Source organism: Myotis brandtii, unplaced genomic scaffold (assembly GCF_000412655.1).
Source record: "Myotis brandtii unplaced genomic scaffold, ASM41265v1 scaffold28, whole genome shotgun sequence".
NCBI classification, from domain to species: domain Eukaryota; kingdom Metazoa; phylum Chordata; class Mammalia; order Chiroptera; family Vespertilionidae; genus Myotis; species Myotis brandtii.
In genome coordinates, this window is record NW_005360676.1 from 5,026,211 (window position 1) to 5,039,459 (window position 13,249).

A 13,249-nucleotide genomic window follows, 5' to 3' on the forward strand; every position below is an offset into this window, starting at 1 on the left:
TTGCTTCTTGGCAATTGTCGAAAGTTTTGGCTCAAATAAACTCACAAAAATTTTTCACAGACTTAAACGCTTCTTATGTTAACATCTATATCACCCAGAGGCTCCAGTTTAGCAATCTTATTGAATAATCACAATAAAAAATTATTTTGTATAAAACAGATATGGTAGCAGCAACTAGGATAGTACTAACTAGAAAATTAAGTTAAAGTTCCAAATTTAATTCACAGTATTCAATCTTTTCGCCTCTAATTTAATACTTCAAAACACTGACTTGATAAAATCGAGCCCTCCTAGTGGAGTGAAGGACTAGGTGAAAGTTTCAAAGAGCGCTGGCTTAGGTCTATGGAATTGCTATAACATTGTAATTCAATATTTTGCACTAAAAACAAAGATTTCACGTTGTCAGAAGGTAGAGATCAGTAGAGAATAAATAGCAGTATACTGAAAAGACTATTTGATTAAGAAACCAGATTTAATTCTAGAATTAGTCCCATTCTAATTGTGTATGTTATCTACTCCTCTCTGGGCTTCTATTTCTGTCTCCGACAAAAGAAAGCTTGAACTACATCATTTCTAAGGTACATCATTTCTTTTTATCCTCTAAAATAATTATACTTCCAGGATTTTAATAACATGACTATGACCAACCTAAGACTATTTGAAGTAGGGTAAAATAAAGTTCTGATCATCAAAATATATATATTGTTAGAGATCCTCAGTATGATTGTGGAAATAATTGTGTTAAATGCCTGGGGTTAGGAGATAAGCTTTAAAACACACACAAAAACATCTGAAGCACTAACATTATACTTTTTTAAGCTTCTGATCTGCACAGTCATTAGATGCATTAGCACTTCGTTAAATATGTGATGGGCTGAGTCACTGAATGATAAAAAAACAAATAACTTTTTGTGGGCTTATATACTTTTAAAATACAGTTTCAAGGCTAATAAATTAACACCCTATAAATTTATAGTTCTGTTATGACTGATTTCTCCCTTATAAAAAATTAAATCAGAGGGTAATTTTGGTTTCAGGACCACTTCATACCCTTAAAAATTGTTGAGGAGCCTAAACAGCTATGGTTTATATAAGTTATATACTGATATTTACTTTATTAGAAATTTAAAATAAACATTTTAATATTTATTTATTTAAAATAACAATAACAAACCATTTAAAATAACATTTTTATTTTTAAGAACTATATTTTTAAAAAATTATGAAACTCATTTTATGTCTATCTGCTTTTGGAACTCGCTATATTGCATTGTGCTGTTTAATGAAAATATTTTAGGAAAATTGTGTCTCACAGAGAGATATAGTTGAAAAGAATGAGTATTTTGATAGCCTCTTCAAATAATTGGGTATATTCTTTGACTCTACACCAAGCATGTCAAACTCAAAGGCTAACATGGGCTAAATAAACAAGGTTTATGTTTATGTGGGCCGCAAGAAAAATAAAAGCTTCAATTTTCATAGAAATGTAGGTTTATTTTGATAGACATGCTGAATACAAAGGGCTGAAATAAATGAGTAATCGTTAACGTAAAATAATAGATCATTTTAATAAAAATTAATATTTTTTCTTGAACATTAACTTACCAGACACTGAATAACTGCACAAATTAATAAGTATAACACAAATGAATCTATTTTTCTTGTTCTCTGAAAGTAAAATATTTCCTGTTGTGCACACCAAACGAGTCAGTCCAAGACTAATGACATGCCAATGGGCTGCTAAAATATTCACTGCTAGTATTAGTGGAGAGAAATGGTGCACCTGCGCATAAGGTGCGTAAGGGAAATGAATGCAACACGATTATAGTAATCAGTCATTAGAGAACGTTGTAGTTCATTATTAATAATTATGTATAACAGGATAGTGTAAAAATTAAGTTACACATTTCATTATACAGTATCAAAATTTAATATTCCATAGTATCAACACCAATCTCATTATAAAAAGTCTTTAAGTATTGCAAAGTTGTCAAATTTACAGGAAATTATGCAAGTTTTCAAAATTGTAATTTTCACTTGTGAGTTTGAATTTTATCACAAACAACAAATTATTAATTGTTTTCTTTAAAGTGACAGGCTCATTTCATTAATTTTAAATAAACTATCTGCCAGCCCTAGCTGGTTTGGCTCAGTGGATAGAGCGTCAGCCTGTGGACTGAAGAGTCCCGGGTTCGATTCCAGTCAAGGGCACATGCCTGGGTTTCGGGCTCAGTCCCGTGTGGGGTGTGCAGGAGGCAGCCAATCAATGATTCTCTCTCATCACTGATGTTTCTATCTGTCTCCCCTCTTCCTTCCTCTCTGAAATCAATAAAGATATATTTTAAAAAAAACACAACTATCTGCCAAAGAACCAAGTCTAAATAATCATGATTGGTCTATCAGTTGCTCTTTCAAGTAAAAATAGTGATATATGTTAAGGAGTAGCTATTACAGCTTTCAACTCAAATGTCTGAGAACTTTCCTCAAGGCAATCATTGTACTTAGCATGCAGCAGTGTTTATGCATTCTTTTCATTTTGTTGGCTAGCACATTTAAGAAGACCTGTACCTAACAATCAAGATTTAATCTAATTAATAATTTTTTTACTGCTTCATCAAGAATATTCTTAAGTGAAACTGGAATTCTTTTTTTTCTGGAGTATTTGAAAGCACACACATAATGACTCTAGTACAGTTCGATGCCACTGTCTTGATTCACACTAAGGCGCCAGCAGTTTTGACCATATTGCTTTTGCTCCATCAGTACACATGTCAACACAGTGAAACTGCAAATGAGACCTTAGTTTGAATGTCAGCAGCCCATGACAACTCAGGGCTCCATAGGAGACTATAGTACACACTTTGAAAATAACTGAGTTAAATTTTTCAAACTAAACAAATGTCTTTACAAACATCCCAATATGTTTTTAAATTGATTAGAAGTACATTTCTAAGCAATAAATTGAAATGCCTAATCATTCACTGAAGATTCAGGAGAGAGAATAGAATTTGAACAGGACAGATTTAACATGTAAGCATAAGAAGTAAACTAAAAAAAATCACATCATAGGAAATTATAAAAGGGCATAAGAAAGAAAATAAAAGGATTTTAAAATATGCATGAATCCCTTTAACCACTGTTTTCCATACCTTGTAGTTTATAGTCTGGAAGTGGTTCTGTCATTAGATAGCATCTACCTCTTTAGCTGGCAGCCATTGGAAATGGTCCTAGAATGAAATTTTGGACTCTTTTTTCTGAGATCCAAAACATATGAAAGACAATGAGTGTTAACCTCCTTCTCCCGGGACTTAACCCTTTAAATTTGTGTCAGGCATGGGATGTGGTTTCACAAGTGTTCTTGCTAATATGAAGTTAGTCACATGCCATCTTTCTTTAGCCAATCATAGGGCCATTCTAAAAACAACAGCTGGTCAAAGAGGCATTTTCTAACACACCTATAATCTCCATTATCATTATCCCTGGCTGTCTTCCAGAGAGCTCTGAGGGCAGCACACATTATACTCACTCTATACAAAGGTTATGCACTTTGACTAAAGCCTCAGAGTAAGTCAGAAGTGAAAAATATTGATGAAAGAATTGAATATGGGTTCTTGATTTTAAGCAATACCTTTTTTTCTCATTGATGTTTCTTTATGTTGCTAAAGAAAATGAATGGGAATATCCCCTAAAGTAATAATTTTTAGAGTGCTCTTTGCTACATAAAATTGCTTTGTGATTATTAAGTACCTTCCCAATGAAACATTACAGCATGGAATTACTATTTATGCAGTTCTGACTGATACAAGAAACACTTTTAGGCACTAAGCTTTTGAAGGATTGAACAGACATTTGTATTATATAAATTAAATTATTCATAGTACCTTTAGTGTTTGACTAAACAGATTTAATCAAAGGTTTTGAAAATTATTGAGCAAATACCCCAAGACAGTAATTTGTAGCTACATTTTTGCCTTTAATTTATTGCAAATTAACCAAGGAGATATGTTCAGGCTAGTATACACTATGCTCTTAGTGTGCCTCTGGCAGTACTGTGTCTAATACTTAAAATATGAATCAAGAAAAAATTACATGACTCCCTAAAAACTGCTCATTACAGGACAACTCAGAAACTGTTTGCTGAATTCTCAACCTCTTTCCAACCACTAAAACTTGCAAATTATCAGGACTCAGCCTTCGGATATCTTCTCTATCACATTTATTCTCTCTCACCCACTTCCTTTTTTCAAATATACTACTTATATGTTCATGATTCTTAAACTTATACTTCCAGTCCTGAGCTCTTCTCTGAACTCCAGACATGCATATCTAACTCTCTATCCAACATACTCACTTGTATTTAAGATAGGCCAAACTTAACAATTCTTTCTTCCTACTCCTTGTAACTGCTTCTTTCTGTTCTTCAAACTCTAAGTGGCACCATTTTTCACCAATTTGGCCATGATGAAAATCCTATAGTAATCCTAGACTCCCCTCTACATTCACTCCATTAGGAAATTCTAGAGTTTCTATCTTTAAAATGTATATTCAGATCTGACCACTTATTGTCATCTTCACCAATACCATCCTAATCAATGATCTGATCAACAAGCAGTTGAAATACTGTATTGCCTCCTAAATGGCATCACCGCTTCTGTGATTGACCCCATTCAATCTATTCTTTATACAAGTCAGAGAGATCTTATTGAAATACTAGAGGCCCGGTGCATGGAATTTGTGCATGGGGATGGGGGGTTCCCTCAGCCGGGCCTGCACCCTCTCCAATCTGGGACCCCTTGGGGGATGTCCAACTGCTAGTTTTGGCCTGATACCTGCAGGATGGGGCCTAAATTGGTAGTCGGACATCCCTCTCGCAATCCAGGACCTCTGGCTCCTAACCACTGGCCTGCCTGCCTGCCTGCCTGCTTGATCACCCCTAACCACTCTGCCTACCAGCCTGATTGCCCTTAACTGCCTGTGCTTGCCGGCCTGGTCATGCCCTAACTGGTGCCCTGCCAGCCTGATTGCCTCTAACCACCTCTGCCTCTGCCCCCCACCACCATGGCTTTGTCTGGAAGGAAGTCAGATGTCTGGAAGATGTCTGGTCAACCCAGTCTAATTAGCATATTATCTTTTTATTAGTATAGATTAGTCAGATAATGTTGCTGTCTTGGATAAAATCCTCAGTGCCTTTCAACACAGAATAAAATTCAGTCTTATTGTGGCATACAAGATCATATATAACCTTGCCCTATTACTTCTCTGCTCTTTCCAACCTCACCTCTTCTCAGTTACAGCAGTGTTGTCCTCAGTCTTTGTAACTTCTGTGCTCTCTCCTTTAAAGTTTTCTGCGGATACTTTCAAGTCTTGCTCCTTCATTTCTTTCACATTTCTGCTTAGATGTTACCTCATCAAAGAGGCCTCTCTGACCGTGTTGTCTAAAGTACTGATCCCATCACTCTCCATCCTCAACCTCTGCTTATTTCCTTTTCTTAATATTTACAGATAGCTTCTTTTTAGCATTTATAGCAATGGATTGTTGCATCTCTAGTATGTACAACAGTTGTAAATATTTTTTAAGTAATGAATTAATCAATTATTCATAAGGACTTTGACATAAACATTATACATAAAGTCTAATTTTTGAGACAGTTTTACTAGCTATATCTGGTGACCAAAGTTTACACAATTCCTTAATAATAAACCACTGGAATTTAATGCTAGAACTAAACTACAAGATATTTATAAAATTTCCATATGTATTGTAGTAATAAATAAACACAAACAAAATGAGAATAAGTAAAGGCTATTTATTCACAGTTTGCTTTAGCAAGGTGGTTAGCAGAGCAGAGAGAAATCTATATAGTAAAAAAAAGGGAGGGGGGCTTCAGGTATGCCCTGATTGGAAGCTATCCACATGGGAAAACTGTAGGAGGGCTAGCTAAAACTATGGCATACTACTTGATTTGGAGGGTGCATATTTAGCTTTCTCTGGTCCTAAATTGAAATCAGGGGAAACTAATAGAGAAGTATCAGTCATCAATCAAGTTATTAATCAAGTCATAGTCAATTGGGGCCAATTGCTTTTTGTTTGGCCTCTTGAACTGATTGTTGCAGACAGAGTAGCCCTTCTGGACTGGTTGCTAAAGGTAATGGGTCAAAGTTCCATTTTTATATGTGGTCTGGCCATTGCTTATTTGTACTAGGTAACTTTTAATACACTACATATAATTCACTGTATATTTTACAAATTATTTTATTATAATAATATTCTTAAATAGTCTCATTTAGTGTTTTTGTCATCTTTTAAAATTCTGTAGTTAAAGCACACCTCCAGGTATTGCTGTTGATAAATATCTAAAACAAATAAACTCATTTAACAATGGCAGTTAAAATTCTGGATGCCAAGATTGCTTATCTAAAAATGGCAAGAGTAAAATGCAAGAGTAGCCCTGGCCAGGTGGCTGTTGATTGGAATGTCATCTCATACACGCAAAGGTTTCAGATTTTATTCCCATGCAGGGAATAAAACCACCTAGGTTGTTGGTTCTATCCCCTTCAGGGCATGTGGTAAGGTGGTCAACTGATCAATGTTTCTCTCTGTCTCTCTTTCTCTGTTTCTCTTCTCTCTCTCTGTTTGTCTCTCTCTTTCTCTCCCTCTTCCCCTTCCTCTCTCTCTCTCTCTCTCTCTCTCTCTCTCTCTCTCTCTCTTTCTCTCTCAAAAAAACTATAAAAACAGTCTCAGTGAGGATTTTTTTTTAAAGTTATTGTTAGTGCCTAGTAAAATTAGGTTAGAATCCAACCAGTGGTGTTATGTGCTAGTTGTGCAGAAAGAAAGTGGCACACATATTTTCAAGTGAAATTAAATATTTGAGAAGAAAAAAAGGCATAACAAAATATAGTTCAGAAGTATTTTCTAATTTAACCAAGAATTGCTGATTTTCTGTCCTGAGCATTTTCAGCTGTTTCCTATAATCCTCACAATGCTGTAAAGTGTACACTATAATTCCCATTAAACTGGAAAAAAAACTGAGATATCAGGTAGGTTGAATAAACTTCTCAAGTCACAATATAAGTAGCAGAATTTGAATTGGAATCCAGATTTTCTTATTTCCAAGTAGTTTTCTTTTCATTACTTCATAGTGTCTCACATTCCCATGGTGCAGGCACTATTAGCTTTGGTTAACATTTCCTCACTTTGGTGAATGCAGAATGGTTGGATATCTTTAGTGAACCTAGTTTGAACAGGTAATAATTAAGAATGGCTTATTTCCCTACTTCTTTTACGAGCTGAATTTTCATAAATAGGTGTTCGTCTTTAACAATGATTGCATTCTATTAGGATCTCACTCCCTTCCAGCTTTGCTGATTCATGACTGGTCCCAGTTTTGTTGTTGTTGTTCATCCCTTGGATTCTGGACTGTAATTTTCTGCAGGATGCTCCTAATAATCCTCCAGAAGATTTTTCTGGCACCTACCACTATACTCCTAAGCATAGACCATAGAGTAGGAATTTCAGGCTTCATTGGAGGAAAGCTTGCTGACATCTTCACAGTGGGGGCCATGTTTTCATGGTACTCCACCTGCTTGGCCAGCCCATCCCACTGAGGTGGCCGCTCCCAGTCCCTTATGGGACCTTAAGCAAGACCTGACAATATATTGTCTCACTCTTTATTCTGCCCCTCTTGCTCTCCACCTGAGCTCTTCATTTGCCTCTGAGACACACTAGAGGTGCACCAACCTGCCCAGCTGGTTCTGCAATACTGAAGTCTATATGTGCGCAAATTGGGAAGTATCACTGACTTGCTTCTGTTCACTAGCTCATCCCAAGCAGTGTGACTGCTGCTGCTGTGGATGCTGTCACTGCTGCCTTTGGATCTAGTCATCACCAGGGCTACTAGAAAAGCCAGGTGATAAAACCTAAAAGCATGTTACTGTTGATTCACCATAGGTTGAATTCTGTTCACAGACAGATAGGAGAGGGTAGGATAGTCTTCCTTTCTCTTCTTGATCTGACTATTCAGAAACACAATACCTCATACAGACATCTGGAAATATCCCACTAGCTTGATATAAAGCTCAAGCCAGTTTTGTAATCTACCCCTTGCCTTTGCTCTCCATCCTTTCCTGCTCTATTGGACCTAACTCCTTCTCCAGAATAGCGTACCCTCAAAAGTGAGGTTGTGCTTCAGGCTCTGTTTTCTCAAAAATCCAGACTAAGATAGTTGGTGATCCTAAAATCCCCTACCATTAGCCTCCCTTCCTAAAGTCAAAACCTATTCACCTCATTTAAAAAGATCAGCAACAGCTTTAAATTGTAGAAACAGAGTCTCTGTGGACCTGCTTATAGTTACTTGATTGAGAGACAAAAGATAAACAGAAGAATCATATTTCCTGGCTCCAAGATAGTAGACGAGGTTGTCCCAGTAGGAGAACCATGACATATTTCCTGCCTAACTCCTGTGCTTCTTAGGGAACAGGTGATATGGTGGGTGGAAGGGAGTTATACATGCAACTATTCAAGTCACTAGCTCTGAAAATATCTTGCTTGATTTGCAAGAGGTGGAGTTTAGGATTTTTTTAGGTGCAGACATATCAGAAATAATTCTGATGTAGTAATAGGTGAGTATATGGATAAACAGGTTATCCCATGTGTAATTGTTTACTATCATGATTTATATTAATGCATAGTATTTGTGGACAAATATCCAGAGCAAATGTATTATGTTTAAAAAATAACAGCTTGACTTGAGAGAAGAAGAGGGCACAGCATGTCCACTATTTCCATTTCTCTCATAGGAAGAAAATGAAGTGAAGACAACTCTTGGGAGACAGAAATTCAGACACATAAAATACTTTAGTGGAGCTATTAACTTTTGTCCTATAATTAGTAATCATTTAATTGATATGTGTCTGCAAATGTCAGAATAAAAATCAAAAATAAAGACAGGGGATCAAGTAATGTGACATTGATATTAAAAATTCAGATGTCTCGACATAATGCTATATATTAAGTACTTTGGATCACATCAAGTTTCTCAACAAATGTTCAGTTTACCCATTGATGACCTGCTTGCTTAATATATAATCACAGAACTTGTCTCTTTCTTAAATTTTTTTCCCTTTATTGATTAAGGTATTACATATGTGTCCTTATACCCCTATTACCCCCCCCCAATCATGCCCTCACCCCCCTGGTGTCTGTTTCCATTGGTTAGGCTTATTTGTATGCATACAAATCCTTTGGTTGATCTCTCCCCATTAACCCCACCCTTCCCTACCTTCCCTCTGAGGTTTGAGCATCTGATTGATGCTTTTCTGTCTCTGGATCTATTTTTGTTCATCAGTTTATGTTGTTCATTATGTTCCACAAATGAGTGAGATTATGTGATATTTATCTTTCACTTAGCATAATGCTCTCCAGTTCCATCCATGCTGTTGCCAGATCCTGCTTTTTAAAGCAATCTTGTTACACCTTTGGGCAATCTCAAGACACGTGTTCTTTGTCTTATGGTGGCTGAGGTTGTGGGAGTTCAAAATGTATTGTCACTTGGATGACTAGGTATCCAAGTGATGACACACATTACCTAATTTTGGATAATATGTTAGCAGTTTAACCTGTCTGGGTTTAGGGGAAGCTCTAATTAATGACTTTATCATTTGTGCACTGAAATGAATAGCTATGTCATGTACTTATATCTCAACAGCAATGTTCTCCCACAGGTTTAAGCTACAGCCTTTTAGAACAATGACTCATTTTTCTCTTATGTGTCTCATAATTGGACAATTCTTCTGTGGCACCTCTTTTATTAATAAGAAATTCTCATTTCAGCAAAGAGCTAATGATGACTATGAAGAGGATGTGAAGGGTCTTCTGATTCTATTATAATTTAAATTATTCATTGAGAAAATGAAAATGGCTGTATATAGCATAATCAATTCATTTGCCCTGTTGTTTGCACATGACACTACTACTTTGTAGATGTGTTTACTTATTCAAGCAAATATTTACTGAAGGCCCATCATGTAGAGATACTGGTCTAGATGCTGGAGTGATGGTAGTTGAATACCACAAAGTCCTTTCCATCACGATAGTTTATAATCAAAGAGAGGAGAGAGAGTAAACAAATAGATAACATAACTCCAGGTTGTGTTTGGTGCTATGAAACAAGTTAAAGCAGATTAAGGACTAGAGAGTAAAGTGGGCATGGGGACTATGTTAAGTAGTGAAAGGAGGAAGTATCTCTCTGAGGATGTGAGATTTAAGTTGAGACATGAAGAACAGAATTATTTGATATATTGAAAAGTATTTATTAATTTAATGATTCATTATATTAAATTGTGTTTTATTAATTTCAACTACAACTATATGTATTTAAAAGCGGTAGGTAATATATATTCAGTTTAAAGTATTGCTTGGAGCACTAATAGATGTGAAGATTCCTTCTGATAACTATACATCCCACTCCCTCTCTTAGGGCTCCAAAGCTGGGAACCACTCCTCCAGATCAACCCCATATGCCCAGTCCTGTCCCTCCACTCCTTCATGTGCACTTCTCTCAGTGAGTTCACATGTACCATGTTCATTGCTTTGTTCAAGTTCATTATTTCCCTCATCTGAAATGCCAGCCTTTTTCCACACTCTCTACCTGCCCAAATTATCCCTTCTCATGAAGACCTAGCTTTTGTAACAACAGATAATCTGGGTAGGGTGAGGGGGGGGAGGGTTACTATGTGCTAGGCACTGTATTAAATGCTTTATCTTCATTACGTTACATAGCCTTGATACTGTTATCATTCCTACTTTGCAGACAAGGACCTGGACACTTGGGAGTTAATATACTTGCCTAAGTTTATACACCTGGGCAATGGCAGGGATTCCAGCACAGATCTGATGACTCCAATGTCCACGCTTTATACTACTGCTCTAGTGTGCCTTCCAAGACCATTCTTGGGCAATTAGTCCATCTTTATGTGACCTTACCTTCTGAAAAAGCTTACAGAAAGCACACTTCCCAACTTGGTCCTGTTTTGCTTTGTCTACTAGTATTTCCTGTACAGGGGTGGGTAAAAGTAGACTAATAATAATAATAGTCATAATAAATATAAATATAATACAAGAATAAATTCTGGGTTTCCAGTTCCAGCTCCAGGTGTTTGGGGAGTAGCAGGGAACATGCAGCTGTCGGTCCCTGCCACCATCTCCCATGGCCACGTATTCTGCGCCTGCGCCTGCGCCTTGGTCCCGAGTCCCTCATCCACCTGTTGGGGAACTTGCTTACAGGACTGGTGCGATCCAAACATCAAGGCATCCTGAGCGCGTATGGTCGATATATCTTGAAGGGTTACACTGAGAAGCTCATCGACTATGGGAAGCTGGCAGACGCCAATGAAAGAGCCCTGCACATGGCTGACTTCTGTCTCACAGAGAAGGACTTGGTCCCAAAGCTGTTTCAAGTGCTGGTCCCTCGGTACCAAGGTCAGAATGGGGGCTACACGAGAATGCTGCAGATCCCAAATCGGAATAAGCAATATTGGGCTAAGATGGCTGTGATCGAGTATAAAGGGAACTGCCTCCCACCCTGATACCCACCCCAGAAACTATAGAGAGTGATGGAAGGACCCTCTCAACCTGTTTCATCAATCCATGAGAAAAGCGTGTAGATTTTTAATTGAAGCAAATTACTAAGAGGCTAACTTAGTGCTGTAAAAAGTCAACTATTATTTTAAAACTGTCTGAGCAGGCTCATTTGTAAAAGAAATTACATAGCCACATGAAATAGATGCTACACATGTAGGAGAGTTGGGAAAATAAAATCAAGGGGGAAAAATGAATGAAAGCCCAGTTGAACATGGGCAACAATAAAAATATCTATCTCAGCCTTCACAAGACTTTCTTCAGAAGATGCTGAGGGCTCAGGTCATCTTCTTTCCCAAAAGAGTAGCTTTTTAAAAAAAGAAAGCATGCCAAAAATTCAAGGGTATTTTTGTTGTTGTTGCTTTTGTTTTTGTTTCTCAAATACTTTTTGAGAAAATGAGTAAGCCAAAAATTGTAACAAAGTCAGCAATATATGAGCAGGTCTAGAGAGGCATATGGAAAGTCTTGTAACTGAGAGTGATTACAGAAAAAAAAAATGAGCAACTATAAACTAAAAAGATAAGATTCCAAAAAAAGCCCAGTAAAAAACATAAATGGATCTAGATATTGGTTTTATAGAAAAATCATTTACAGAACCTGCCATCAACTGAGGACATTGTCAAAAGCCAAATCTATCCCAATAAAAGGATAATATGCTAATTAGGGCAGACATCTTCCGGACGACCTTCCGAACACCCTTCCAGACAAAGCCGCAGCAGCTGCCAAGGGCCCAGGCTCAGGCCGGCAGTGGGAACCAAATTCACCAGGTCAAGATTCAGAAGGCATTTTTATATAGGATCAAGCAAGATATATAAAATACTCCACAAATATAAATGATTTTGTGAAAGTGCTACTGGTATCGTTTCCCATTGTGAACTTCATACTAATGTTAGGCACTAACCAATGCTATAAAGGGTTTTACTCTTTTCAGAATATGCAAACAAACAAAACAACCTCAACAAAGAAAAAAATGTGAACTGTTCACACTTCAGGTCAAAGTCCCTTCCTTATCATGGACTTCTGTGATGGACTAAGAGGAAGAATGATGTAGGATAAATGTTATTTTGCATCCTTGGCCAAGGTTGTTAAAATCTATGTCTCAATGTCTTCATCCGAACTATAATAGTGGTATAGTTCATAGAACATAAGGATTAACTGGGATAAGACTTGTAAAGTTATTAGAATTGTTCCTGACACATAGTAAGAACTCATTAAATGTTAAGTTTTACTGTTTAACTAGTGGCCCAGTGCATGAAATTCATGCACATCAAAAGGGAATTAATTAGAGGAAATATTTTAATATTGCTATTTGCCCTTTCTCTATAATAGACGTGTCAGAGATGAAAGAAAATTAATTAAATGTATATGAAAATCTTTCTCCTGTCAGAGTCTTGGGCATGCCGTGGGATCCAGAGTCAAGTCCCTGCCCACTCGTGTGCACCTCAAAATCACGTAAGACCCAGACCCGGTTGGCCCCACTCCCATCAATCCCCGCCAGGCAAGGGGTGCAGCCTCAGGTCTCCCGTCAAGCCCCGCTAGGCCAGGGGCATGGCATCAGGTTTCCTGGCCTGGCGCCAGGGCGGAGGACATGGCTTGAGGTCCCCAGCCCAGCAC

General features: G+C 37.2%; 1 pseudogene; it reads left to right on the top strand.

Annotated features, from left to right (window-relative positions):
• The first annotated feature begins 11,173 nt into the window (after positions 1-11,173).
• On the top strand, positions 11,174-11,583 carry LOC102260007 (annotated as a pseudogene).
• The last annotated feature ends 1,666 nt before the right edge of the window (positions 11,584-13,249 follow it).